The sequence below is a fragment of the Fukomys damarensis genome, unplaced genomic scaffold (genome assembly GCF_012274545.1).
Source record: "Fukomys damarensis isolate Sample0158 unplaced genomic scaffold, DMR_v1.0_HiC HiC_scaffold_29, whole genome shotgun sequence".
Lineage (NCBI taxonomy): Eukaryota > Metazoa > Chordata > Mammalia > Rodentia > Bathyergidae > Fukomys > Fukomys damarensis.
Genome location: NW_022900941.1, coordinates 30,441,431 through 30,464,848, shown reverse-complemented (window position 1 = coordinate 30,464,848; position 23,418 = coordinate 30,441,431). Strand labels below are relative to the sequence as shown.

Sequence of the window (23,418 nt, the reverse complement as noted above, 5' to 3'; positions counted from 1 at the left end):
CCAGCAAGAGGTACACTTAGATACCATCCCAAGTGTGCATAGGCTCCAGGCAGAAACCTGCCCAGACAACAGGTAAGCTCAGGGATCCAGAAGGCCACCATTCTGAACTCAGGAATTGGTGTACTGGTGAGCAGCAGAGAAAAGGCTGCTTGGTGGCTTGCTGAGAAATAAGACCACTGGGTGAGCAAAAAGTTGCCTCAACAAAGGCACAGCAGGCTGCATCTGTTGAAATGAGAAAACATATAAACAAGTCCCCAAACCAGACTTCCAGATCACCCAAGGCAACCCCAAAGGGAAATGAAATGGAACAATCTGATACTCAACCACCTGGATTCCCTGAACTGGCACTGAAAGAGAATCTGGGAAAAATGAAATCAGAAATAATTTCTCAGATAACAGCAGATATTGTGCTCATAGTGCAAGACATGATTAATAAATCTAAAGTGGGTTTGGCCCAGCACAGCAGAGGAGCCTGGCAGCAGCTTGCAACCCTCTGGTAGACCCACCCCTTTGGCCCAGCACAGCACAGGAGCACTATACAGTGGTGTCCATGCCCATCTCCATGAACAAGAGAAAGAGGGCCTCTCTGAGGCTCCTAGATGAAAATTGAAGCCCACTGGAAAAGTGAAGAAAATCTCTGTGAGAAAGGCACATGACACCACCATAGTTGGTGAGTCGGAGGGACCAGCACTTCACATCCGAACCTGGTCTAACTACAGGGGAAAGACAGCTGGAATCTGCAGTAGAACCTTGCAGCATTCAACCCAGCAGGAGGTCAGAGATCTCAACGTGGGCCCTGCAAACAGAAATCAGCCTGAACCTCAGAAGACAGCTGCTGGCTTGCTGAGATTAATTAACTTAGATCCGCACACTCCTGCCCATGCTGTCTATTGTGTCAACAGAGGCATACCCTGAAGGAGGCCCTCTATTTCTATTTGTGTTTTTATTTTCAAAGTAATATTTTTCTATCTTTAATCATTTAAAAATGTATCTATCTTTTTTCTTAATTTTTTCCTTTTTAATCTTCTTTTTCTTATCTTCTTTTCTTTCTCTCTTTTTGTAACTCTCTCTTCCACCTTGATCTTCATTTCTCTCCCTTTTGTTCCTGTTCCAATCCTAATTCAAATTTATTTTCTTTCTTTTCCTTTTCTTTTTCCTTCTCTCAGTTGCCCTTAGTTTTAAAAGAGTGATTACAGTCTAGCCTCCCTATTGCTGTTAGTTTGTTCTGTTCTTGTGTATATTTTGTTCTGTCTTCTTTTCTCTTTAACAGCTTCCTAGAGTTTGTGTGATATTCCTGTGTCCTCTGACCTCACTTCTAACCTTTCTCTATCCTATCTATCTGTCCCCCCACCCCGGACCTTCTAAATCTCCATCCTGTAGGATAAAGTTGCTATGTTGAAGAGTTTATTCACTATAAACATATTTTGTACTGGTTCTCGATTTTTATTTAATTCACACAGTTAAAGGTGATAGATTAATAACTACCACAAATGGACTTTTTCAAGCTGTGCTTGATGCTATTGTGTTGCTGATTGTATCACTTGGACTAAGGTATCACTTATGATTGATCTAATCAGTTGTCTTCCCTCCTATAATGAAAATGAGATTACCTCAGAGTCAGTAGGGACTCAAAAGCTAAAGACCAGATATATCTGGAAGATCAAAGCATTAACTCAGGAATTAAACCAAGGACAGTACCAACAACAAAATTAGAAATGGGAAGACATTTAAACAAGGCACAAACACAGACTTCCACCTCTCCAAAGGTAAACTGTGGAGGAAATGAGGTGGAAAAGTCTGAGAGTCTACCATCTGGACACCTTGAACTAAAAGCACAGGAAGTAACAAAACAGATAAATGAGTCTCTAGAAAAATTCAAAACAGAAATAACTTCCCAGATAACCACAGAGATGGTGAGAAGAATGAAAGACATGATTAGAGACTCTAGAACAGAAACAGATAAAAAATTAGATGAGCTCAGGACCATGATGGAAACCATGAATTCCCAGCATAGGAAAGAAATGGAATCCATGAAACAGATTCAAACAGATATCCAGAAGATTAAGCATTCTATAAAAAGCATTTGAAGCAGAATGAATGAATGTGAAGATAGGATTTCAGATATAAAAGATAGGATTGTGGTCATAGGATTGACCATGAAAAGAGAGATCTTTTAAAAACAGTAAGGATTCATGAGAAATTGATCCAACAACTCTTAAATGATGCAAAGAAGAATAATATAAGACTGACAGGAATTTATGAAGTAACAGAAAGTACAAATGACATTAAAAAGCTGTTCACAGAATTAATGACAGAAAACTTCCCAAACAGAGGGGAAGAATCTGACATACAGATAAGTGAGGCATATAGGACTTTAGCTAGCCACAATTAAAAAAAAAATCTACACTTAGGTATATAATAATCAAGATCCCAGAAACCCAAGAGAACAAAATACTACAAGCAGTTAGAGAAAATAAACAAATCACATGCAAAGGAAAGCCCATCAGAATCACAGCAGACTCTCCAGCACAAACCCTCATGTCAAGGAGAGCCCGGAGTGAGGTATTTTGGTCTTAAAAGAAAACAATCTCCAACCTAGACTGATGTATCCTGCAAAACTACCTTTCAAAATTGAAGGGAAAATAAGATAGTTCTACAACAAAACACACTGGAGAAAATTCATGAACACCAAACCAATACTCCAAACACTTCTAAACAACATCCTGGAAAAAGAAAATGAAGGCCACAGCAGCATAATGGCCAACAGAGCAAATATACTAGGCAAACCATGAAAGAAAGGAAGAGAGGGAAGAATAAAAAAATAAAAGAATTAACAACAGGAAAATAACATGGCAATGAAAAATCAAAACATAACAGTTATAACCATTAGTGTTAATGGCCTCAATTCACCAATCAGAAGAAATAGGCTGGCAGAATGGATTAAGAAGCAAAATCCAACAATATGCTGTATACAAGGAACCCACTTAGTCTACAAAGAAATTCATAGACTGAGAGTAAAAGGATGGAATACAGTTCTCCATGCAAAAGGAGACCAGAAAAAAAGCTGGGTAGCTATCTTGTTTGCAGATAGAATAGATTTCAAACCACAACTAATTAAGAGAGACAAAGAAGGCCACTATATCTTTGTAATACAGTACAATAGTTAAGATTCCCAAAACCCAACAGAAGAACAAAATCCTATAAGTAGTTAGAGAAAAGAAAAAGTCAGATACAAAGGAAAGCCTATCAGAAACACAGCAGACTTCTCAACACAAACCCTCAAAGCAAGAAGAGCTTGGAGTGATGTATTTCAAGCCCTAAATGAAAATAGCCTTCGACTCAGATTTGATGTACCTTGCAAAACTATCTTTCAAAATTGATGGAGAAAAAAGATACTTTAATGACAAAGAGCACCTTAGAAACATCATGAACAGTAAACTAGCATTCAAAAATTTTAAAACAATATCTAGAAAAAGACAATGAGGATCACAACCCTAGGAGGCCCAGGATAATGAATCCATCAGGTATGACAAGAAAGTAAATATAAAGGGGGAGGATTCAACAAAAAGAAAACGTCATGACAAGAATAAGTCAACACATATCTGTTATAACATCAATGTTAACGATCTTCGTTCACCAATGGAAAGAAATACACTGGGAGAATGGATCAAGAAGCAAGATCCAACAATATGCTGCATATAAGAAACACACTTAATTCAAAAAGAAACTCATAGACTGAAAGCTAAGCTAAAGGGTGGAAAACAATATTCCTTGTGACAGGAATGCCCCAAAAAGCAGGAGTAGCTATCTTCCCTGCAGATCAAGGGAATTTCAAACCAATACTGATTAAGAAAGACAAAGAAGGACACTACATCCTTGTAAAGGGAACAATCCAAGAGGAAGAGATGACAATCATAAATATATATGCAACAAACACTAGTGCACCCAACTATATAAAACAAATACTAATGGACATGAAAAATCAAATAAGTGCTAACACAACAGTAGTAGGGGACCTCAATACCCAACTGTCACAAATAAATAGATCACCTAGATAGAAAATAAACAAAGAAATACTAGAACTCAATCAAACTCTTGAACAAATGAACTTAACAGATGTTTACAGATTGTTTCACCCCACAATATCAGAATGCCCATTCTTTTCAGCTGCACATGGGTCACTCTCCAAAACAGACCATATACTTGCCTCATAGAATATGTTTAAATAAGTGCAAGGGAATTGAAGTGATCCTTGTATATTATCAAACCATAGTGTGATGAAACTGAAGATCAATAGCAACAGAAACTGCAAGAATTTCATAAACTCATGGAAATTGAACAACACACTTCTTAATAACTAATGGGTCACAGAGAAAATTAAAGAAGAAATCAGACAGTTTCTACAATTAAATGACAATGATAATACAACATATTGGAATCCATGGGACACAGTGAAAGCAGTCCTACAAAGGAAATTCATAGCAGTGAATACTCATATTAGGAAAACAGAGCAAGCTCAATTAAACAACCTGATGCTGAACCTCAAGGTTCGAGAAAAAAAAAAGAGCAGGACAAACCCAAAGCTCATACAAGGGAGGAAATTATAAAGATCAGAGCAGAAATCAATCCAATAGAGACTAAAAGAATGTACAAAAATCAATGAAACCAAGAGTTCTGTGAAAGGAAAAAGAAAATTGACAAACCCTTAGCCAATCTAATCAAAAAAAGGGAAAAAAAGGCTCAAATCCATGCAATGAGGAATAATAAGAGTGAAATTATAAAGGACCCAGCAGAAATCCAGAGGATCATCAATACCTACTTCAAGAACCTACATGATAATAAGATGGAAAATATAGAAGAAATGGACAGGTTCCTAGATATACATAAATTACCAAAGTTGAACAAAGATGACCTAAAAATTCTAAACAACCTAATATCAACCAATGAAATTGAAAATGTAATTAAAATTTTACGAACTAAGAAAAGCCCAGGTCCTGATGGTTTCACTGTTGAATTCTACAAGATAGTTAGAGAGGAACTATTGCCACTACTGTTTAAACTCCTCAATGAAATTGAAAGATGAAGCAAGCATCACCTTGATCCCCAAAGCAGAAAAAGATCAAACCAAAAAAGAGAACGATGGTCAATCTCATTAATGAACATAGATGAAAAAATCCTTAATAAGATACTGGTAAATAAATTGCAGAAGATCATCAAGAAGGGCATATACCCTGAACAAGTGAGATTCATCCCAGGGATGGTTCAACATATGCTAATCATTAAATATAATACAATATAGTAATAGAATCAAACACAAAAGCCATATAATCATCTCAATAGATGCAGAAAAAGCATTGACAAACTCCAACATGTATTCATGATAAAAACCATACAGAAAACTGGAATAGACAGTCTCTACACCTCGATCTGATTAAACCATCTATGAAAAACCAACAGCCAATTTCATACTAAATGGTCAAAAACTGAAATCCTTCACACTAAAACCAGGAACTAGACAAATATGTCCACTAACACCACTCCTGTTCAATATAGTTTTGGAAACATCAGCCACAGCAATTAGAGAAGATAAATAAATAAAAGGAATATAGATAAGAAATTAAGCAGTCAAACTGTCATTATTTGCAGATGACATGATAACTTTATATAGAAGACCCCAAAAACTCTACCAGAAGTCTTCTAGACTTAATAACCAAATTTAGTAAAGTAGATGGATACAAGGTCAATGCACAAAAATCAATAGCTTTTTTGTACATGAAAAACAGACTCACTGAGAGAGAAATGGGGCAAACAATTCCTTGTACAATAGCATCCAACAAATTGAAATACTTATGAATCAACCCAACAAAATAAATCAAAGACCTCTACTCTGAAACAACTCCAAACACTCAGCCACCTCATCTTTGAGAAAGGAGCCAAACACCCTCACTGGAGGAAAGATGGCCTCTTTAATAAATTGTGCTGGAAAAACTGAGTTTCAACTTGCCAAAGATTAAAACTAGACCTATATCTCTCACCATGCACTAAACTAAAATCTAAATGGATTAAAGACCTAAATATTAAAACAGAAACACTAAACTGGCTGGAAGAGAGGGTGGGTAGAACTCTTGATTTAGGAAAAGATTTTATGAACAAAACCTCAGTTGCACAAACAATCAACAGTGGGTTCTCTTCTTAATAAAAAGCTTCTGAACAGCAAGAGAAACCACCAACAGTGAAGAGACAACCCACAATGTAGGAAAAAATTTTCACCAGCTGTTTCTCAGAAAAAGGTCTACTATCTAGACTATATAAAGAACTTTTAAAAATCAGACCTCCCAAATTTAAAGACCCAATCCATAGATGGGCATCTGAAATGAACACACATTTCTCAGATAAAGAAGTAGAAACAGCAAATAAACATATGAAAAAATGTTCAATGTTACTGGTCATTCGAGGGATGCAAATGAAAAAATGCTCAGATTCCACCTCATCCCAGAAACAATGGCTACTATCATGAAATCAATCAATAAATGCTGGCAGGGCTGTAGGAAAAGAGGAACACTGCTCCACGGCTATTGGGAGTGCAGACTGGTGCAACCACTGTGGAAATACCTCAAAGAATTAGAATTAGAAATCCCATTTGACCCATGTATTCCCCTGCTGGGTATCTTCTCCAAAGAATTACAAGAATCATACTACAGTGATATATGTACACCCATGTTCATAGCAGAACAATTTGTAATAGCTAAAAACTAGAAGCAGCCCAATTGCCCATCAATTGGAGACTAGATACAGAAAATATGGGTTTTTTAAAATATAAAATGGAATACTACTCAGCCACTAAAATGAGAAACTAGAGACATTTATAGCTAAAATGGAAGCACACTGAGGCAATACTCTCAAGTGAAATAAATAGGACATACATGTTTAAATACTGAATAGTTTCACTAGTGTGAGAAACTGAAAGTATAAATAAGGACTAAAAGGTACAACAGATAATGTGAAATAAGAAAAAAAAGGGGTCAAAGGGGAAGGGTAGGGGAAAAGAAAGAAATGGAATTAATACAAGAAAAAAAATGGAAACTAAGTCTTTGTAGATAGGGAGGATGGAGGGGTTCAAGGGAGGGCAGGGGAATGGGGAAAAAATAAGAACCAAGATGGATTATGTAAAGGTACAAATTTCCAACCATGAATATCACATTTTTAAAAATATTTTATTTTATTTTATTTTTCAGCTTTAATTGAGTTTATTGGTACATTTTAGGGATACAGTACAGTTACATTCATTGTTGGGATCTTGTACCTCTACATGTCAAGTCTTGATTCTCATTTCCCCTTACCCCTGCCCTCTCTTCACCCCCTCCTCCCCTTACCATCTACAAACACTTTATTTTCATCTTTTAATTATCTCACATTTTTTTCTTTTCCCTTATTACCCTTCCCCTACCCATCCCACCTTCCCTACACCTTTAGTTTTTTAATATCTTAAATATACCAATAAAATTAGTTTTAAAAAACCAGAAAGTTTAGAAACACCTTGAAACTCAATAACACACTCTTGAATACCCAGTGGGGAACAGAAGAAACTGAGGAAGAAAATCGAACAATTTTCAGAAGCAAATGGCAATGCCTGCATGACACATGGGAATGCATGGGACACAAGGAAAGCAGTCCTAAGAATGAAGGTCATTGGATATACCTTCTTTACACCAGTGCAGGCACTTTGAAAAGGGAGACTAATCCCTCTTTTACAAACAAACCTCAGTATGACTGTACTAACATAGAAATGCACAAGTGTTCCTACAATATGGAGATTACATATAAGATTATGGATTTCAGAGTCACATTTGTCTACATTTAAATACATTTTCCATCTCTAAGCAGCTATCGGACTTTAGAAAAGCTGCTAATGCTTCCTGAGCCTGGGCCTCCCAGTTTTCAGAACAAGTGTAAGAGTAGTGCTTACCTCATAGTTTTGAAGACAAGACTGAATGTCATAAGGCATAGGAAGAAGCCAGCTCAGAGACAAGCACATGGCTAAAGCTATATTTATTAAACATTTTCTGTTTAGGAGTAAAGAGCATTGCTTCCAAACCTCTTACTTGTGAAAGCTGGTCCACTTTAACTTCTATGGACTACAATTTGTGCATCTATAAATTGGAAGTAATAATACCTACTTTGTAAAGTTCTAGGAATTAAATAATATAAAACAGTTGAAACACCTAATTAGCTATATGCCTGGATTTCATTTGGCTTTTTTTTTTTTTTTTGTACTGGGGTATCAAACTCAGGGCCTCATGCTTATGAGTAGGAGTGGTGCCACTGAGCTAAATCCCCAGCCCTCCACCTGTAATTTCATTGTAAAACAAAAGCCCATCCATCCATTCAACATGCCATTATTGACATCCAATATGAAATTGTCGTTACTGACTTCCCAACAAAGTATTTTTTTTTCTCAAGCTAACTGCATTTTAGAAGGAGAAGATAGGCAATACACGTGGAAAACTTCAGAGAGTCATAAATTCCAGGAAGGCAATGCAATAAGGAGAGATGTCCGTGACTAGGAAGAGATGGTAGCCCCATACATCTCTCTAAATAGGTGATGTCTGAACAGGGAGGTTAAACGATAAGACAGAATTACACAAGCAAAGAACCAAAATGACAGCAGCCCAGGTCCTAAGATGGAAAAGAACCCTGCCCCACTGGGGAAACGCAAAAAGCAGTCAGTGTGACTGGAACATGTAGAAAGTAGGAAAGGACAAAGTCACGAAGTCAAGGGGGCCAAGCTCACAGGCATTTACTGAAAAGATTTTGGATTCAGAAAAATCAAGAAATTTATAATTACAATTACAAGAATTTACAATTGTTCACTTCTTCATTGCCTAATTTTGAAAAACATCAAGAATGCTTTATCTCTATAAAGTAATCAGTCTCAATTCTTAGCCTTATTTCCAGCTCCTGCAATAAAAGAAGACAAATGGTGATATAGAAGAAGATGGAATTTAGATACACTAAAGTTTCCTCTAAATGAATAAATGACAGACAATTTAAAAACAGCTGAATGAACAATAAATCCAAGGATTAGATTTGGGTTTTGGTTGCTCTGTCCCTCAAAACAGCAACGCAAGGGCTACAGCATCTTTATCATTGTGCAACTTAGGAAACCGAGGTTCAGAGACAGTACTTGTATAAATCTCAGCACACTGAATCCAACATGGTTTCCTCTCAAAACAGTTCCAAGTGGTACATCCTGGCCTAAGGCACTTGAAATCCAGTGAAAAGTGAAACAAAAGAGAGTTGCTTTCATATAGACAAAATGTATATTTCCATTTCAAACTGAAATAGTATAGTCTTATTCTATCAAAATTCTCAAAAACTGCAAAGGTTTTATCTGTCAAATAAATGTGTCTTATATTTCCAGAGCAGGCTTCTCCCTAAGTACCTCTATCCATATCTATTCTTCATGTACAGGTTTGTGTTAACAGGACTTTCATTTTTCACAAAGATAATTGAATAATGAAAAAACAAATGACTAATGTAGTATCTGACAATTGTTTTACATTTGGAGTCATTTCATGGAGACTCTGAACTAAAACTTGTCTGCTGAGACTCTGCTGAGTAGGCTCTCATGACAGGCTTTGTGGTACATCAAGTTAGAACGGAGCTTAGATACTGCTCCGGAGGAGGGAAAAAAAATCTTTTAACACAAGAGAAACTAAATCATTCAGGTTATTTTCTTAAAGCATCACACTGAGAAGTGTTATTTCTTCGTGTGGGGATAGGGGATTCTGAAGGTAATTTTCAAAGATGTATATCTAGATGAATTTCCCGCTAGGTGAAGTTTCTCTAAGGACTCTGAGACCTATGTGATAGTTAAGAATGGCTGCCTGCAGATTCAGAATATGGCTGTAATGGACTCAACTTCTCTGACTTAACTGATTTCATATTTTAACTCTAAGAGAAAAAGTTCCACATATACATTATGGAATGTGTGTCCACACTCTTCAAATTCAACAGTAGTTCAAAATATTCTTTCCCAAACAGAGGTTATTACCGTCATCCATCTTGTCCAGTAGGACTCACCTACTGAGCTGGTCTTCCCTGTGTTTTATGCATCTTATGAATTCTGTCTTTGGAAAATCTTTTAACTTTTGTTCAAGAATGCAGAGTGCTGGCCCCAGCTGCCATCACTCCAGTGCCAGGAAGGTAGCCGCGCAGGTGCCCCTGAACCCCCATAACTCCCCTTACACATACACACACACACACACACACTCTCCCCTCCCCCCACACATGCTCTCAGACCTCCTGATTGTGCCAGTCTTTGGACCCACTCTGCAGAGGCAGAGGTGGTTATCAAGGGTATTTCTATGAGTTCCCAACTTTGAACATCTTTAAAGAAAGGGCGTGGGAAACCTGTAGTAGAACTGTGTGGAGTTCAACCATTCAGAAGGTTGGGAAACTCAATCTGGGCCTTGCAGCCTGAGGTCAGTCTGTGATATGGGGTTCAGCCATCAGCTAACTAAGATCAGGGGTCTTGTGCTCTCGCTCTGTCTGAGCCATTAAATGGTAAATAACTATATTGAAATTTTCTTCACTGCAGACATGTTCTGGACTGCTTCTTGATTTCAATTTAATTCAAATGATTTAAGGGTGATAGATTAGTGACTACCACAGGTGGTCAGTGTCAAAGTTGTGCTTGATCTTAATGTGTTGCTGATTGTAACAGATGGGGTAAAGCATTGCGGTTGATTTGATGAGCTGTTTTCTCTGATGTTATGAAGATGAGAATGTCCATGGGTCATTAGAGACACAGAAGCTAGGGCGCAACTGTATCAGGAAGATTTGGGTGATAACCCAGAGATTAAACCAAGGACAGTACACACAGCAAAAATAAAAATAAGAAAACACTTAAGCAAGACACAAAGGCAGACTTCCAGTTCACCAATGGCATACAGTAGGACAAATGAGGATGAAAAGGCTGATAGTGAACCACCAGGACACCCTGAACTCAAAGCACAGGAAGTAATAAAACAGATCAATCAGGCTCTAGAAAAATTCAGAACAGAAATAATTTCCCAGATAAATATAGAGATGGTCAGCAAAATGAAAGTCTGATTTGAGACTCTAGAGCAGAAACTGACAAAAAAATAGATGAGCTCAGGACCATGATAGAAGCCATGAAGGCCCAGCATAAGAAAGAAATGGAAACAATAAATGCCCAACATAGGAAAGAAATGGAATCCATAAAACAGACTCAAACAGATATCCAGGAGATTAAACATTCCATTGAAAGTGTATGCAACAGAATAAAAGAATGCAAAGATAGACTCTCAGATATAGAAGATAAGATTGTAGTCAGTGACCATGAAAAGAGAGGTCTCTTAAAAACAGTAAGGTATCATGAGAAATCAATCCAACAACTCCTAGATGATGCAAAGAAGAATAACATCAAACTGATAGAAATACATGAAGTAGCAGGAGAAAATATAAATGACTTAAAAAAGCTGTTCCCAGAATTAATGACAGAAAACTTCCCAAACAGAGGGGAAGAATTTGACATTCAGATAAATGAGGCATATAGGACTCCATCTAGTCACAATCAAAAAAAATCTACACCTAGACATATGATAATCAAGATCCCAGAAACCCAACAGAAGAACAAAATACTACAAGCAATAAAAGAAAAGAAACAAATCACATGCAAAGGAAAGCCCATCAGAATCACAGCAGACTTTTCAACACAAACCCTTGGGGCAAGGAGAGCCTGGAATGAGATATTTCAAGTACTAAAAGAGAACAACCTCCAACCTAGACTGATGTATCCTGCAAAACTCTCTTTCAAAATGGATGGGGAAATAAGATAATTCCAAGACAAAGAACACCTGAGAAACTATATGAATGCCAATCCAGCACTAAAAGCAATTCTAAACAAGATCCTAGAAAAAGACAATGAAGGCAACAACACCATGAGGCCCAACGGAGCAAATCAAAAAGGCAAGGCAAGAAACTAAAAGGAGAAGTTGAAAAAGTAAAAAGAGTCAACAAAAGGCCAATAACATGTCCATAATAAGTCAGTACATATCAGTTATAATCATCAATGTCAATGGCCTCAACTCACCAATCAAGAGAAACAGACTGGCAAAATGGAATAAGAAGCAAAATCCAACAATATGTTGTATACAAGAAACACACCTAGGGCAAAAAGAAGCCCACAGACTGAAAGTGAAAGGATAGAAAACAATTCTCCATGTGACAGGAGCCCAGAAAAAAACAGGGGTGGCAATCTTATTTGCAGACAAAGCAAATTTCAAACCAAAACTGATTCTAATATTATTGATGTAGGATGGTACTGTATCATACCTCTGTGAATGTAAAATATCTCGTACCTGCTTTATGATACATAGTAGTGACCATGCTTTATCAGAACCATAGTTAATGATGTTACTCTAGAATGTTCTCTTTCCAGATGATGATTAATATGCTAATAAAAAAAATGGTGTCAGGTACCATGACAGCAACAGAACTTTGCTGTTTTCTGGATATTATTCTTTTGTTTTGTTTTGTTTTGTTTTAATGGAATGTGCTGAATGTCTATAATTTTGTTCAGATGACTGCAGAACCTGGAAAAGCTGTTGCTGCTATCAATGCATAACATATTGCTATTATTAGTCTTTATACATATATAAATTGAATTTTGGGAAACTTTAATGGTGCTGTCAACTTTGGAAAAAGTTATCCCAATTTACTGTGTTGAGTTGGCATTGTACAGAAATAGCCATATTGGTCTAGAAATGTTAATTTTTTTATTTTTACTTTTTATTTTTTTTTATTGCATGTGTACAGGGTTAACGCATTGTACTAAATACGTAAGGTCATATCTACGTGGGTTTGATTACAGAAACTAAAAAGTATTCTCTAAATAATGAAAAAAAGAATAAGATAAGACTACAAGAGCAAGAAGCCATTTAAATATGTTCAGGGACCATTTTCATCTTCAGAATTAAGGATTATTTTAAGCTTACATCATTGCCTTTTCTCTTTTACTTTCCTTTTTAGTTTTATTTTAGGATTCCCTATTTTTAATGTTCATACAGAGATTTCTTTAACTGAAATACTGAACAGTTTCTCTGGTGTGGAAAACTATAATAGTACACAGGATTCTAATGAGATAATTAATAATATGAAAGAGGAAGTAAAGGGCTAAAAGAGTAGGGAAAGTGGGAAGGGTGGGGGAAATGTAATAAGGGAGAGGAAAAAAATACGAGAAACTGAAAAAATGGAAATAAAGTGTTTGTAAATGGGGAGGGGAGGAGGGGGTGAAGGTAGGGCAGGGACAAGGGGAAAAAATGAGAATTAAGGCCTATTATGTAAAGGTACAAGATCCCAATGATGTGTGAAACTGTATTGTATACCTAGATTGTACCAACTCAATTAAAAAAAAAAAGAATGCAGAGTGCTTCTTTGTCAGGAGATGAAAGAAATCTCTGACAGGAATATTTGCAAGGAATTAGCAAGGATGGCAACTTTCAGGCATTCAGGAGAATGGCAGGCAGTCAGATGTATAAATGAAAGCAACGCTACCTGAGACTTTGGTCCACTAAGGTGCAGAATAAAGGATGCGATTCATGGCACCTGATTCAGAAGCAGGACAACTACTCAGGCCTGAGCCCTCGTAATCATCTTTGCCTACATGTGGCATTTCACACTTCCAAGAAAAATGTGGAAAGTAGATGGTGGCCTCAAGAAGCAGCATACCTTTGGCATTATAAACTCTTTTGAGGTAGGAAAGTGACAGACAGTGTTTTTAAAAATATTCCCCACACTCATGATCAGTATGGGATACTTAGTACTCTGTGGAACAGAACCAACATGATTAACTATTACCCATATAGAGCACCTTTCTTAGTGAGTAAGACAAAAGTTATGGGCAGTAAAAAGTTAGCAGTGCCCAAAGCTGATAAAGAGATGATGGACTAAGAGATTTACAGAGCTCAAACCAAGGTCATAAATACTGGAATTTCTTACACAATACCTAGAAATGAATCAGCAAGGATAAAACCAACTTCAACTGCCAGTGAAACAAATGAAATAGACAATTTAAGGGAAACAGCTCTACTAAGCCCAACATGCCTATCAACACTCACATTAATACCTCCTGCAAGTATCACTTATCTTGCAGTAAAACACTTTAATGACAGTCTTTAATAGGCCTAGCATCCCTTGTAAAAAGAATAGAAGGCAAAGTGAAAATTCAAAGCAAGTGCTGAAACTTAGTGAGAAAGAATAGGATAGAACAGAAGAAAATATTCCTTCAAAAGAGGAAAATTTCCAGAAAACTACATCATCCAGAAGTGTTGTGCTCCTTTTCTCTGGCTATTAAGTCAGACTGGCAAATAGCTGAATTAATTCCTATTAAACTTAGAAGAGTATTTGTGGGATATATGTTGAGAACATATTTAGCTCTATTCCTTGTCAGTGATCTGAGGGTTCAGATCCTAACCTCCTTTGGACAATGACCACCAGTTCCCAGGGCTCCTGTTTCTACCTTCTCTGATGGGCTCACTCTTCATCTGTGGTACATGAAGGATCTCAGGTTGTCTAAATCTTGAAATTGTCATGATTATATGTCATACATTTACACCAAGTATTTTGCTGAACATTTAATGTACAACAGTGAGTGAATAAAAAGACCAGTCTCTGTACTCTCATAAATTATTTCACCAAAAAGACAAGACAGTGGTACCTCAGTTCACAAACTTAATTCTTTCCATGATTCTGGTTGTAGAATTCATTATAGTATGTATATGCTTGCAGTTTGGTTGCAACCAGAACCATGGAACAAATGCTGGGACCAAAATCATTGCATCTTTTTATATAGATGGCATTTAAGAAATATTAGGTGCCCAATTCTTCCTCTTTTCCCTCTCTCCCCCTTTCTTAGAAAGAATTAGCAGAAACTGATCAGATCAAAGATTATAACAGTCAAACTCTATTCCATATTAACTGGAACAAATCTGATAAATGATGTTGAGTTCTATGAATTAATTTCTTAAGAGATTCAGAAATTTTCCTTCTTGTAACCATGCAGGAAGCTGAAATAAATGAACACAAACATCTCTTCCATTTTTAATAGTTTATGATTTGTATGGAAGGAGATTAATGAAAAATTGCAGTTACACCATAAAGAGTCATAGATGTAATGCAGTATTTCCATAACATTACAGGTTCCTATTGCACTGCTTAAGGAATACAAACAAAAAAAATCTCATCAAGCACAGGATCGAAACCTCATAGAAATAAGAACCTCATATCTAAATATAGAGCTGAACATTTTGCAATGTCAAAAGTGTGAGTTTTTTTTCTACTGCATACAACCTGATCATTTATATCAGTGGAAAACAGCACTGATATAAAAATGTTATTATTCAAACCAGTTTTAAACCTAATCATGAATTAATACAGGGCTAATTAGTATGTAATTTGGGTGGAGAAATAACCTAATCAATTTTAGAGACATATTTTAACTAAGATTCAATTTTTTTAACAAAAAGACCTTCATCTGCACTTCTGTCGAAGACATGATTTTTACATCTACTTTGATAAGGCTTTTGTGGCACCAGAGGGATAAGGTAAGAACCACATGGACTGCATGCAAAGCTGGGAACTTCAGAAATTAGAAACTGAATTCCTTTTAAAAAGAATCAAGAATGGTTTACTATGTTGTACTGAATTATGTGGGCAAATATTAGGCATCTGTGCTAGTCAGCTTTCTGACACTATAAAACCTCTGCTAACCAACTGCTATAGAGAAAAGGTTTCTTTTGATTCTTGGTTTTGAATGTTTCAGCTCATGACTGATGGACTCCATTGCTTTGGGCTTGTGGCCAGGCAACACATCATGGCTGGAGTATGTGAAAGAGGAAAACCGAAAACTGTTCACCTCATGGCCAAGAAGCAAATAGAGGAAGAGTGAGCGAACTGGGTCCCACCATCCCACTTGAGATCTTCCCCACAATGACCTAAAACCTTCCTGCTAGGCTCTACCTCCCAACAGCGCCACCGCATGCATCAGCCCTTTAACAAATGGGCACATTAGAGATCAAAATTTCAGCAGAAACTTATAAAAACGTGTTATTTAAATTCGAAATTTCCTTCACATAAATCATTTTTACCTAGTTTACTTCCATGAATGTCTCTTATGAGGCTTATGCCAAGTTACTTAAGCACAAGGGTCTTAGGATGTTGAGTAAAACCTATTTCAGATGAGAGAACAGTAAAGATTCTAACACCCTTCCATGAACGGTTGTTCTTTACTGTGTGTTAGCCCTTGCTCTGTACTTCCCAGAAGCCCAAGAGAAAGGACACAGTGGAAGGCATTAATTCTCCTCCTGTCAGAAAGAGAAACTCTTCCTGATGATCCTTAAATCAATGAGTCCTTCGAGTTATCATACAGAGGGCACACGATGACTCATGCATCATACCTGAAATTTATTTTGAAGTGCCCCAGGTAGAGCCATCATTTGGTCATTTCTTTAAAGAAGCCAAGGGCCAGCACGGAAAGCTAATTCTATACAGATACTTCGGCTATCATGGAAGTAAGTGAAAGAGTTTTACCTTCTCCATGGAAAAGGGGTGTCTTTGAACCGAGAGAAAGGTTCAGTGGGACAGCAGTCGTGCAGGAGAACTGCGCACATACAGGTATTTAGGGTGATTAATGAACAACTCATCTGGCAGCACTGCATTCTTATCAGCCAGGCAACAACACAGGTTGGGAACAGAAGACATGGCTTTTATGTCCCATATCCTTGCTTGCTTTACTGAATTCACTTATTTTAATAATCAATCAAAGCTCTCATAAAAGAATTCAAGGCTGAAATATCCAACAGCTGGCAAAGGATCCATTATTCCACATTTGCTGAGTGGAGGAATGCGTGGCACCAAGGATGCACTCTGTAACTCATGATATTCAGAACTAAAGTGAGAAAATTCAGCATCCCAAGTCCCTCTGTGTGTAAGGAGATCGCTAGCATTTTTTACTTTGTTTTGTCTCTGCTGGCATAGAAAAATGACCATAAAAACAAAATGTTCACACAGACGTGTTTCTTGTCTTAATCTTTCTGTACATATTCTGACAATGCACCAAAGCAGAAATCAGTGGTGATAAATTCATTTGGATACATATGAGTATGTGTGTATACATGTGTATATGTCTACATATATACATGCATACAGGTATTTTATTGAATGAATTAATTGCTCAAGTGTTCGCGTAAGCCTGATTATAAAGATGTACTAGAACTCTGGTTAACAGAGACTGGGTTACCAATCATCTTGGCTGTTTTCAGAAACTACACAGTTATTTTTCAATTGAGGCATCTTCAGAAACATAATTGTTACTATGCATTTGTCCTTTCTTTCTTTTGTCCTAGGGTGTTATGTCACTGATCATTGTTTGTACAGCCCCCACTAGCTCAATCTTATGATTCTCCATTCAAAAATATATTACACAAGTAAAGAACATATTTTCAGATATCACTTTGAAACAGAAGGGCATTTAAAACCAACAATAAACTGCATGCTATGGGAAAAGAATATTGTGCTGACTTTTGCATAGTCACAAAATTCAGAACAGATTATTCAAAGAACTCTCTGGGAGCTGATAAGCTTATAAAAGCAGTCCTAAGGAAAAAAAAATCTGCATATATAACAAAGTTATAGCATGTCACTTGCTCTATAAATTGTCACTATTATTACTTGGAACAGAAGAAAATATACATATACAAAGATATATGTCCATAATTTCGTATTCCCAGAGGAAACTGAAAAATTGTGTGCATTACAGTGTTTTAATTGCAGTGCAAAAGTGATATTTAATGATTCATGATGTGGTTTGCTGTCCCACAAGGGTAAAGGTGAGTGAAAGTGATGTCTGGTATTATGGGGAAAATTAGCCTTTGGAGGCACCCAGGTCTAGGTACAAATTCTGACCCTGCCATTTCCTGGAACTACAGACTCCAGCTGATCACTCAACTGCTCTGAGACTAGATTCACCCTATCTCTACTTTGTGGAGTCCTAGGAATTAAGAGAATGAAAGATAAGTGCCTGTCTGTTGCCATTTTTGTCAAATTAGTGAATCAATTAGAAAATTAAACGTAGAGAAACATTGTTCTCTATGGATCCTATAACACCAGTTTCAGTAAAGTCATTCAGTGTTTGACAAGAATTCATGATGAAGTTCAGTGTGTGCATTTTCAGTTCTCATATTCTATGATTATCTGAGCATACATGAAAGCAACACATAAAATTCCTTTGAAGACCAATTTTAAGAAAACTATTCTAGAATATATGGGGAATGATATTAGGCTCACTTGAGCATATCTATTTATTGGCTTTCTGATGAATCTTTGTCCATAGATGCAAAGCATGCAGTAGCTTTTACAGAACTTGCTTTAAGAAGCAACAAGCTATGTTCTTTCACATGCATCATTCACCACTGTTTCAAATATGTGTCATACTTCCCTTGCTGCTTGGGAGGCCCAGTTCATATATTTTTCACTCACCAAACCTTTCCACGAATACTCCAGCCCAGGGGTTGGTCCCCAGCCTGAGTCTCAAGCTTGCAGTCGGTGGACACCCGACTATCCTTCATTGCTTACCACTGGGTTGGGGAAAGCAAAGTCTATGCCTAGAGACAGCCTGAAGATTTCTTAAAAAATAAAATAAAAAGACTTTTCTTCATCCCTGTTCTGATTATTTATTTAAGAGAGCCGTCTTTTACTACTCTAGTAAGTTACCTATAGGTAGACTGTGAGAACTCCATTTTCAGCAGCTGATGGTCTGCCTGACAAGGGACTGTGCATTCAAATGTGCCTCAACACACACTGGGCTGGGCCTTAAACACACTACTGCAACATGGTCTTCCAAGCTATTCCAGTCTAGTGAAAGGAAAATGACTTTGCTGTACCTCCCTTTGCCCTCCAAACCTACCCCCAATCCTTTCTGTGCGCATCCTGTTCCATGCTGGCAAGGCAAGCAACAAACACCATTCATGTAGGTAGTTCCTTTCTCACTGACCTCCAGTTTGGTTTGGCCAATAGTAAGTGCTCATAAATTGCAAAATGGGAAGACAGTGAAACTACGTATTATTCCTCTACGTATTATTTCATGCCCCTCAGCTATTGGTACACGACATGCCACAGTTACCACCTCCCAGAGGTTGGTAGCCATGTCTCCCCTGGTCCTCTTGGCTTAGGGCTGTGGTGGCGAACCCATGGCATGCGTGCCAGTGGGCTGTTGTCACTGAAAGCGCTGGAAGGTTTGCCGTCACTTGCCTAGGGTATGGTGAAAATGGCTCTTCTCTGCTGCTGACTTTACATAACATTGGAAACACCTTTTGTTAACTCCCTCAAATAACACCAGTTTGATTTTGCTGCCTGGTTTCTGCCAGAACCCCAACTCAGCCTTCAATCCAATCTTTAAACGTTATCAAAAGAGCCACTCCAAGACCCAAGCATTATGGCTCTTTGTGATAACAGAGCTATTACAGGAACAGCTGCCATGCATAAACGATAGCTTCTTTATTAGTAGAGTGAAGAGCCACTGTTCTGGTCTCTTAGGTGACAGAAAACCAACATCTGGATTTGTGCAACAAATTAATCAGATAAGGCAGACTTCAGTAAGAAAATGAGAATACTACTGAGCACTATATCGAAAGATAAATCTATTTTATAATCTCACACAAATATCAAACCGCCTCCCAAATTTAGCTTTTTGTACTAGTACCATGACTGAAGCAAGTCACTGAATAAACAGAGATGGGCAGGATTCTTGAACTTCAATGAAAGAGTTGAGAAAGATAAACACGTATTGTTATGAACATAGCCCTAAAATCCATGAAGCTGCAGGATATCCAGGGCTGGTTCCTCTTATTGCATTATAGTCCCTATAAATATCTGCACAGAGATACAAGTTTATTTGACTCTAACAGATTCACTAAATAACTGAGATCCCCTATTAACTGAATGATGCTTTGCCCTAATTTCCTTCCTAAGATCTGTATTTTAAGAAACAATACTATGGTTTCTTTTGCTCATCTTCTCAGTTAAATTAAGCACTTTCTCCTAAAATGCTATCCAGCTATTCTTCTGGGGATTTCTCATCTTCTACAGTCCCAGACTTCCCTAACACAACATTCTCAGGAGCCTCATTTTCCCAAGGAGTCCTTTACTTCACCTTCCAGGTTTACTCTGTACCCACCTTTCTCAATTAACTTTCTTCCCTCCTCCTCCTCCTCCTCGTCCTCTTCTACTCCTTGCTTCTGTTACTCAAGGACATCTCAAAAGAAAAAAAAAGGGTAGACAAAAGTTCAGCTTGAAATGCACATTTGAGATCTCATTCATATTCTGCACCAATTTCCAGACCATAAAACTCCTTATTGGCAGGCAAATTGTTCTTTGATAATGTCTAAAATAGCCACTTTTACCTTGTGGTTAAAACAAAGCACACCTTGAAGGTACTTTTTATAAAGAACAGTAGGAAAGAACAGAGACCAAAAAAAAAGGGATTCTTCTTCCCTTTGACTCCTTTTTCTCATGAATGGATGCAAAGATTCACCTTACTCTGAATGCATGAGAGAGAAGGCTGGCTGTGGAATCTGGTGGGGGAAAGGTGAGAGTACCAGATGGTGCACCTCTGACCTTATTTGTAGAGTGCTAGGTGCAGAGCCCAGTGCCCTCACTGCAACACTCACAGCCATTGAAGGCAAATGACCTCCAGTTCATGGAGTCACAATTCTGGGCAACTGTTTTCTACCATAGGTAACAATCACTGCAGCAGAAAGTGCCATGCCTGCTCTCAGAGTTCCCCCGTGCCATATGGCTGCCCATTACATTTTGTACAGGACAGATCCTTGGTAAGTGAGGGTGGAATTAATTTTGAACAAGGTTAACTTTATCCTCTTGCTCATCCAGCCCCCTGACTCTGAGGCAGATCAATTTCCATTTACCCTTTACTGTCTGGGCTTGGGCAGGCAGTTTTTTCAATTCAAAGGCTGTGAAGCCTCAAATTAGCACATTCACCTTACCCTATGATTCACCTTCAAAGAACTTTCCCATCTGAAGCTAATTAACCCTCCCCACTGGGCTGTGAGGTAAGTGCAGTGCAATCATCTCCGGGGTGTAAGGAGGAAACTGGGGATGGAGAGGTTACAGAGAAGGCTATTAAGGGTGTCTGCAGCAGGTATGAAGTCATCATACAGTAATTCCAGGTGTGGTTTCTCCACCCACTCTGAAATCCAGACCTATTTACTGTGTATGTCCACCTTGTCATTCTCCGGTCTTTAGTGAAGGTATAAACAGAGTCTAGGAGATATAAGCATGTCAAAGAAAATAAAAAGAATTATGAATTGCCCCTTTAAGCATTTTGGATATCTTTCCCGCAATAACTCAGCATCAGAAGTCAATTCTCCCAGATCTTTTCCAGGAAAGATGTGTTGTTAGATGCCATACTGTCTCCTAGAAAGAAAGCTAAGAACAATACATCTTCATCTTTCTTCCTGGGAAGCACACAGTGAGACTTACTTTTGTATCTTCAAAAGCGCAGTCAGCCTTGGGGATCAAGGTCACTACATGTCCAGACCTGCGAGCTGCTGAGACAAATACGACCACACGGTCTCCTCGACACACTTGACCAGGCCCCAACACTCTGCAGCAAACCTCCTATCTTTTCTATTAGTTTCCTGTAGTGAGGCACGCAGCAAATACTTCCACCTTCCCCGCTGTAGATTCTCCTTGTTGTACGAAAGAGGACTAGGATTGGCAATTTCCAAGACAAAAGCAAACCTTCAAAGGCAAAGATTATGTCCCTTTTCCTTGTTGTTTCCTCTTCCTTCTCCCACTTACTCCAATTTTTAGGCCTTTGTATTGTAAATATTTATTTTCATATACTATTCTATACGGTATGCTACTTTCCTTAAGGACCACATTCACCCTTACGCATCCAACTGCTACTCTTATATTATCAGTTTCCAAATCACCCAGGCCTCTCCCTAATCTGAGAAGGCCAAAATGTAAACTATAACTTTCTGCCATCTTTCTAGAGCATAAGTTGAATAGATAACATACTATTTCATTTGAGGCATGACTTGTCCTCATAGACACTAAAATACTCTAACACTCCAATAGTTAAAATAGTATATAGTACTAACATATGAGTAGACAGACCAGTGAAACAAAATAAGCCCAGAAATTGATTCAAATGCATATGGGAATTTGTTACATTGTAAAGGTGGCTTCCCAAACCACTTAGGTAAGGGTACAATGTAAAAAGTTAAGTTGGACACCTGGGTGGTCAAGAAAAAGATAAGGTAGGATATAGTCTAGTGACTCAGAAAACCCAAACAGCAGATACTACAAAATAGTATTTCTGTTTGGCTTTGAAACACATCACTGGATAGCGGGTATGGGGATGTACGATAGTTCACTACCCTATTCATATTTTGCAAATTCCATTGGTAAAATTTCCTAAGGTCTTTGTAAGACCCATTATAGTTATGTGAAATACGAGCAGATTAAGAACAAAGATGAAGAAGAAAAATAGCCAGGAAACATTCTGCTCTTTTGACATAGAAGATCTATAGCCATTCCAGTGCACAGTACTGGGATTTTTAGCTATCAGAAGCACTTCTCTCTTATACGTGTCAGGCTAATAGGTACTAATATTTTTAACCCCAGGGTCCATCTTTCTCTTGTCCCCACTCCAAACCCCAGACTTTTTATTTAAAAGAATTTATCTAAATTTTATATAAAAGACAATAGCTACCCACTTTTAAGCTTAGAAATATATAATTGCTATGAGAAATGTCTGATCACACAAGATAACTAAATTATTATATTAAATTATTTGGACAAATGAAAAACATTTGTTTTTATATACTCATTGGCATATATTATTTTAATGCCTCTAAACAAACAATTCATTTTCTTCAAAATATAAGAAATAGTTTAACATCTCCTGTGAGGTTCTGAGATCTCAAATTTCATGCTTTTGAGAAAACAAGATGGTAGAGGCATAAGATGCCTTACTTGAAGCCTCTGCACAAAAATTTCATAGGTAAGACACCATCAGGAGCAACAGCCCACTCTCAAAGGAAAGGATGCCATGGCTCCTAGAACACATATAGTAAGGGTGAAACTCTTGTTATTCATCTTAGAGAAGAAGCTAAATATTCTTTCATGACTAGGCTTTTCTGAAGCATTTCGATTTTATTACATGTAAAATCAATTCCTGGGCTGGGGATTTAGTTCAGTGGTTCCACCACCTGCCTCGCAAGCACAAGGACCTGAGTTCAATCCCTGGTGCCCCCCTCAAAATCAATTCCTAAAAGTTACTGAATCTCCTGTGCCTCAGTTTCTTCCTTT

At 37.6% G+C, this 23,418-nt stretch overlaps 1 protein-coding gene across 6 annotated transcripts in view; it reads right to left on the bottom strand.

The window, feature by feature from the left end:
* Lypd6b (LY6/PLAUR domain containing 6B) overlaps positions 1-23,418 on the bottom strand; it is a 174,364-nt gene that overhangs the window by 14,036 nt on the left and 136,910 nt on the right. For 2 of the 6 annotated variants that reach the window (XM_010620983.2, XM_033757234.1), the window contains one exon: positions 20,258-20,335. The exons of the other annotated variants lie outside the window; for them this stretch is intronic. The gene's annotated coding sequence lies outside the window, so the exon portion shown is untranslated. The remainder of the gene's footprint in view (positions 1-20,257; positions 20,336-23,418) is intronic. 6 annotated transcript variants of the gene reach the window in all.